Source organism: Suncus etruscus, chromosome 3 (genome assembly GCF_024139225.1).
Source record: "Suncus etruscus isolate mSunEtr1 chromosome 3, mSunEtr1.pri.cur, whole genome shotgun sequence".
In the NCBI taxonomy this organism is placed as follows: Eukaryota; Metazoa; Chordata; class Mammalia; order Eulipotyphla; family Soricidae; genus Suncus; species Suncus etruscus.
This window is the reverse complement of record NC_064850.1, coordinates 124,124,115-124,131,546: the sequence shown is the minus strand read 5'-3', so window position 1 is coordinate 124,131,546 and position 7,432 is coordinate 124,124,115. Positions and strand designations below refer to the sequence as shown.

Sequence of the window (7,432 nt, the reverse complement as noted above, 5' to 3'; positions counted from 1 at the left end):
TATTTATTTTTAAATTTTGAATTTTTATTTTTGTTTATTTTTATGAACTCCACCCAAAGGATGCATTTTTTTTTTTTTTTGGTTTTTGGGCCACACCCGGTGACGCTCAGGGGTTACTCCTGGCTATGCGCTCAGAAGTCGCTCCTGGCTTGGGGGACCATATGGGACGCCGGGGGATCGAACTGCGGTCCGTCTCCTAGGCTAGCGCAGGTAAGGCAGGCACCTTACCTCGAGCGCCACCGCCCGGCCCCTAGGATGCATATTTTTTAACCTAGCTTTTTTATTTATTCATTTTCCTTTATTTAAACACCATGATTACAAACATAACTGTAGTTGGGTTTCAGTCATAATAAGAACACCCCCTTCATCTGTGCAACCTTCCTATCACCAATGCCCCTAACTCTTCCCTCCCTCACTCACCTGCTGTATTCGAGTCAGGCTTTCTACATCCCTCACTCACTGACATTGTTATGATAGTTCTCAGAGTAGTTATTTCTCTAACTCTTTGTGGTGAGCTTCATATCTTGAGCTGGTCCTTCCGGCCCTCTAACATCTTAAAGTTTTTACTGTTAAGCTAGACCTTTGGTGGCAATTCTGGTATAAATGAAAAGATTAACAAGTTTGTCAGGTGTTTCTGTGAAGGGTTCCTTTCATCTGAGTGAGCAGAACATCTTTTAAAAGACTGACTTTACTTTGAGAATTACAAAGTTATTTTTATGTTTCTCTTGATGCTGGTATTTAATCAGGGCCATACTGTGTGTACTAATTTTGTCATCTAGAGGTAAATGCTCAACTATATGCATACTTAGCACAGAAGCAGAGAGATTCTTATTAAGCCAAATGAATGCAGCTATTTTTGCAACTATTAATAAGCTTGTAATAGTAAGCTTGTAATACCACCCTCACTTTTCAAGGAAGTGACCATTCTTTGAGGTCTTTTCTCAGCCATCTGCTCTGGGGAAGCCCAGAGGCCTTCTGATTTTAGCTTTCCTTAAATTATGGTGGCAGTAGGAAAATATTCTAATAAGTATTCAACAAATTCTTTTGGAAATATTGTCATTGGATAACAAATACTTTCTTTGTCACCATCAGAGACTCATTGAATGATTTAGCATTTTTCACCAAGTGAAAAACTGCATAATGTGCTATATTAGTAAGGACCAACACTAAATAGAATTGCTAAGTCCTAAAATGTTGTTTAAGCATGGAAATTATGATGATGAAGTCTATAAAATTAATTTTATTATTGCAGCATTCTGTACCTTTTATGTAAATTCTTTGGAACATGTTTAAAGTAGAGAAATTATTAGCTACTCAAAGCACATATTTGCATTTCTTTCTATATCTGCTTTTTATGTTTAGGTATTGGATTTTTAAATGTCTCAAAATCCTGGTGGGATATATTGTATAATTTGTATCTGTTTTTAAAATAAAGAACTGCTTTGGAAGTACTGGGTTTTTGTTTCATGGCAAAGAACATACCTTGATCCATGAGAAGTGGTTTAGGTGACTTGTATCATTTACATCCAATTAATAATTATGAGGCAGTGGATAATAGAGCAGGTAATGTGCTTGCCTGTCTTCCTGTGTTCCCTAAAGTTATATTCCAGCCACCTATCTGATCCCCCAGACACCACCAGGAATAATCTCCGCGTGCAGAGCATGAGTAACCTCTGAACCTTGCCAGAAGTGGAAAAAACACCCAGATAATAAGAAATCAAATTAAAAATATATAAATACTTGAATTTGAAAACTTTTCAATATTTTTTTACCATTAACTCATATAGCAAATAATTTTCAGAAAAGAATTTTCCGCAAAGAAACTATATGCTTCTTTTAATAGTATGATGTCTAAGTGGCTCCTTCTTTTTTTTTTTTTGGTTTTTGGTTTTTGGTTTTTGGGCCACACCCGGTGTTGCTCAGGGGTTACTCCTGGCTGTCTGCTCAGAAATAGCTCCTGGCAGGCACGGGGGACCATATGGGACACAGGGATTTGAACCAACCACCTTTGGTCCTGGATCGGCTGCTTGCAAGGCAAATGCCGCTGTGCTATCTCTCCAGGCCCTAAGTGGCTCCTTCTTAGAAATTCAGGGAAATGATAAATTATGGAATCCCCCTTCTTTAGAGTGACTATTAAAAGACAAGATACTTTCCTTTGACTTAAAAAAAAAACAAGGGGTATTGGTCTCTGGTAGCTGTTGTATCTTTGTGAAAATATTTGAATTTCTGGTAAGTGATTTGTGTGCATGAGGGTAAGAAAAGTTTATATGTGGCCACAAAAATAAAATTTGATGTCCTCCATCACTAAAAATGTGACTGTTTTGGATAAAAGGTCTTTACAGATAAAATATATACTGAATTGGGAGAATATAAAGTAAGTTAAAATGTGGAAAAAATGGTGCTCGCTTTGGCAGCACATATACTAATATTAGAACGATACAAAGAAGATTAGCATGGCCCCTGCACAAGGATGACACACAAATTCGTGAAGCGTTCCATATTTTAAAAAATTTGGAAAAAAAGAAAGTCTTCTAATCTAAAGCCAATAAAATGTTTTAATTATACTTTAATTCTTAGTTATTCAAATGCTTTAAGTTAGTGTACCACAGCCCCCAGCCTTAGGACCACAGTGCAGAGAAGGTACCTGGCATCTTGATACAGGTGACAGAGGAGGGCGGAGACCGAGGGCAGGGCTAAACCTCTGCATGGTTGCCACCATTACTCTCTTCCTCCTTTCTGAGGAGAGTCTGATTCTCATACAGGTCCAGGCTGGCCAGACTTAAAACTCATTTTCCTCAGATAATCCACAGCCAATAAAACAGAACAGCAAAATAATTAATTAGCTTGTGATACATCTACTATACTTTGACAAGCTCTCTCAACTAGGAAAAATAAATTTAAAATTAGATATACCTCAATCACTTCTAACACAGTAAATTCAGCAGACCATTTTATTAAACAAACTGAAACTTTAACATTCTGAGACAACAAATGCAAAGAAATATGGGTAATCTAAGAAAGACACTAGCAGCCAGGGCTATAGAGAGAAATCCTAGCAAGTTTGCAAATCCACCAAAATGCTCGTGCCCAATAAATGAGGAACTAAAAGTGCAAATAATGTCATAGCAATAGAAATCAAGGAATAACTAGACTGCAAAAATAAGAAATTCATTGCTCAACAATTCAACCAACTCAAAGAAGAACTTTTACAGAAGATGAGAGAATTCATCCAAAATGAATTAAGGGAAATAAAAATCATCTTAGCAAGCCATAATAGCAGAACTACACAGTTGGAGAATCACATAGAGGAACGTGAAGAAAATCTACAAACTAACAATGACAAAGAAGTCAATAAGGAAATAAGAGGTAAAACATTAAAAGAAGATATTAGTTACTTAATGAACAAAGACAAAAGAAATAATCTATGAATTGCATAAATACCAGAAGGGAAGGAAAAAGAGAAAAAGAAAGAACAAGTAGTCAGGTAAATAATAGCAGAAAATTTTTCCACCCTCTGGAAAGAAGTACCAGTACAAATCCAAGATGCAAAAAGAATCCCTAATAAAATAAAAAATAAAAATAATAAAAAATAAAATTCCAAATAAACCAACACCAAAATATAGTAATCCAAATGGCAAAAGAAAGAAAGAAAGAAAGAAAGAAAGAAAGAAAGAAAGAAAGAAAGAAAGAAAGAAAGAAAGAAAGAAAGAAAGAAAGAAAGAAAGAAAGAAAGAAAGAAAGAAAGAAAAAGAAAGAAAGAAAGAAAGAAAGAAAGAAAGAAAGAAAGAAAGAAAGAAAGAAAGAAAGAAAGAAAGAAAGAAAGAAAGAAAGAAAGAAAGAAAGAAAGAAGAAGAAAGATAAATTTTTTAAAGCAATAGGGAGAAAAAATTCTCAAGTATAAAGGAAGAAATATAAAAATAGGGAGAAAAATCCTCAAGTATAAGAATCAAACCAGATCTCTCATTTAAAATAATTTAAGCAAGAAGACAGGGAGATGACATATTTAAACTACTAAATGAAAAAACTTTCAACCTAGAGTCCACTACCCTGCAAAACTCTCATTCATAAGAAAGAGAGGATTAAAAAATTTCTCAGACAAAAAAAATATCCACTATTTAGCAAACCAAATCTACTCTAAATGAACTACTCAGAGATGAATTACACAATTCAAAAATGCAATTTAAACAACCACCCTAAAATACAGTATCACAACAACCCTCTCTGTCAATAATCTCTTTAAATGTCAAGGAACTAAACTTCCCCTTTTAAAGACACATAGTACAAGGTTGGAGCAGAAAAAAAAATATCCAGATATCTGCCTGCAAGAACCATACCTGATCAAACAAGATAGACACAGGCTTAGAATCAAAAGATGGAGATTAATTATTCGAACCAATGGAAAACAAAACAAAACAAAACAAAACAAAAAAAGCTGGGTAGCATTCTTATATCAGACCAAATTGCATTTACCTTCAAGAAAGTGCTCACTGACAAAGAGAGTCTCTACTTACTAATGAGGGGAACACTGATTATATTAAGAAGTACTAACTCTGGTCAACATTTATGCACCAAATGCAGAGCCATCAAAATATGTAAAGCATTTGCTCAACAACCTGTAGAAACATATAAAAGGAAATGTGATAGTAATAGGAGACTTCAACACACCATTATCATCACTAGACAGATCACTAGTCAGAAAACTAGCAAAGACATAAGAGCCATAAATGAGAAACTAGATGAACTGGGAGTAATGGATTTATACAAGGCCCTCCACCCCAGAAAGTATAATAAATATTCTTCTCAAGTACACATGGAACCTATTCTAGAATTACCTGTGCTTAAGATATAAATCTATCTTGCACAAAGTTACAAATATAAAGATTATTAGAAGCACCCTATTAGATCACTATGCAACAGAGATCAGATTGACTTTAAAAAGCTGTGGAGAAAATCCAGCACCTGGAGATTAAACAACATGCTGCCAAACACAGCTGGATCAAAGAGAAAATTCAAGGAAGAAATAAAAAGATTCCATGATATGAATGACAATGAAAAAACAAATTGTCAAAATTTGTGGGACACAGTAAAAGCAGTACTTAGGGGAAAACCCATGGCAATACAGGCCTACATCATGAAAGAGGAAAATGACAAAATCAGCAGCTTAAAAGGACTCCTTAAGGATCTGGAAAAACAGCAAAAAAGAAATCCAAGCACAGCCAGAAGACTAGAAATAATAAAAATCAGAGCAGAAATAAATATCATAGAAACAAAGAAAACAAAACAAAAAAATTAATGAGACCAGGAGTTTGTTTTTTGAAAGAATAAACAAGATAGACAAATCATTGGCAAGACTCACAATAAAGAGAAAACACCCAAATATTTGAATCACAAATGAAAGGGGAAAGATAACAATTGAACCCCAAGGAATCCAAGACATCGTGAGGACTTATTATGAACACCTGTACTCACTTAAGTTAGAGAACCTAGAAGAAACCTAAAAATTTCTGGGATAATATCATCTTCCGAGACTTAATAAGGAGAATTTAGGAAGCCTAAACAAGCCAATCACATCTAAGGAAATTGAAACAATATTTAACTAACTCCCCAAGAACAAAAGACCAGGACTAGAAGGTTTTACAGGTAAATTCTATCAAACATTCAGAAAAGAATCACTATATTTGATCTTCAAGCTCTTTCAAAACATTGAAAAGTCAGGGATTTTCCCTAACTCCTTTTATGAGGCTAATATCACACTCATCCCAAAAGCTGGCAAAGACATCACCAAGAGAGAAAACATCAGACCAATCTCACTAATAAACAAGGATTCAAAAATTCTCAACAGAATCTTAGCAAACTGAATCCAACAATACATCAAAAAGAGTATACTCCATGAGCAATTGTGTTTTATCCCAGGGATGCAAGGATGGTTCAATATACCCAAAACAATCAATATTACACACCACATCAACAACAAGAAAGACAAAAATCACATTATCTTATCAATCGATGCAGAGGCGGCATTCATCAAAATCCATCTCTCATTTATGATGAAAACTCTCAGCAAAATAGGATTGGAAGGAACCTTCCTCAAGATAGTTACATCTATCTATAAAACGTCCACAGCCAACATTATCCTTAATTATGAAAAATTGAAAGCATTTCCACCAAGGTCATGAACTAAACAAGGCTGTCCACTGTCTTACCCTTATACAACATTGTTTTAGAAGTCCTAGCAATAACAATCAAATAAGAGAAGGAAATCAAAGGAATACTAATAGGGAAAGAGAAAGTAAAACTATGTCTTTTGCAGAAAATATGATGATATATATCAAAAACCCTAAAGAGTCCACAGTAAAACAGTCTCTTCAACAAATGGTGTTGGAACAACTGGATAATCACATGTAAGAAATTAAAGATTGATCCATACCTCACACCTTACACAAAAGTCAACTCAAATTAGATCAAAGACCTTGAAATCAGACCCAAAACTACAAAGTTCATTGAGGAAAAATTAGACCGCTTTTTTATACTATATATCAAACAAAATCTTTGATGATAGAATGCCAATGGCAAGAGCTACAGCCTCAAACCTAAATAAATGGACTACATCAAACTAAAAAGTTTCTGCATGGTGAATGAAACACTGGTCTAAACTAGAATACAGATAACAATGGGGAGAAGAAATAAATAAAATACTTCTCTGAAGAAGACCAACAAATGGCCAATAGACACATGAAAACATGTTTACCATCATTCATCATTAGGGAAATCCAAATCAAGGCAATAATGAGGTACCACCTTGCACCAGTGAGGATGGCACACGTCAAAAATAACAGAACCAATATCTGTTGGTGGGAATGTGGTAAGAAAGGAACTTTGATCCACTGCTGGTGGGAATGCTGCCTTATGGAAAACAGTATGGAGGGTGCTCAGTAAACTTAGCATTGTGCTGCCATATGACCCGGCAATCGCATTCAGGATATCTATCCTAAAGATAGAAAGACATTTATCTAAAAGTATGTAAGCCCAACACTATTATTGTAGCACTCAGGACAGTAGCCAAAATTTGGAATCAACTTAGATGTCCAACAACAGTTGAGTGGATCACTAATATGTGCTACTTATACACAATGGAATACTACATAGCAGTAAGAAACGATACAATCATGCAATTTGCAGCAACATGGTTGGAACTAGAAAATATTATGTTAAGTGACGTAAACTGGAAGAAAAAGGATAAAATAATAATGATAGCACTTATTTGAGGTATTTAGAATATATAAAATATATACATATACTACTCCATGAAGAAACACAACTGTCTAAATGGTAGAACCTCCAAACATCATTGGTGTCAAGGTACAGTGAGAAGTATTCAAATAGAGCATAAGAGGGGGAAAACAAAGCCTCAACTATCCTTTATATATTCCAA

The 7,432-nt window shown here is 34.8% G+C and overlaps 1 non-coding gene across 1 annotated transcript; it reads left to right on the top strand.

The window, feature by feature from the left end:
• The first annotated feature begins 2,398 nt into the window (after positions 1-2,398).
• On the top strand, positions 2,399-2,505 carry LOC126005727 (U6 spliceosomal RNA). The gene has a single exon (XR_007494765.1). It is a non-coding gene; the product is annotated as a U6 spliceosomal RNA (small nuclear RNA).
• The last annotated feature ends 4,927 nt before the right edge of the window (positions 2,506-7,432 follow it).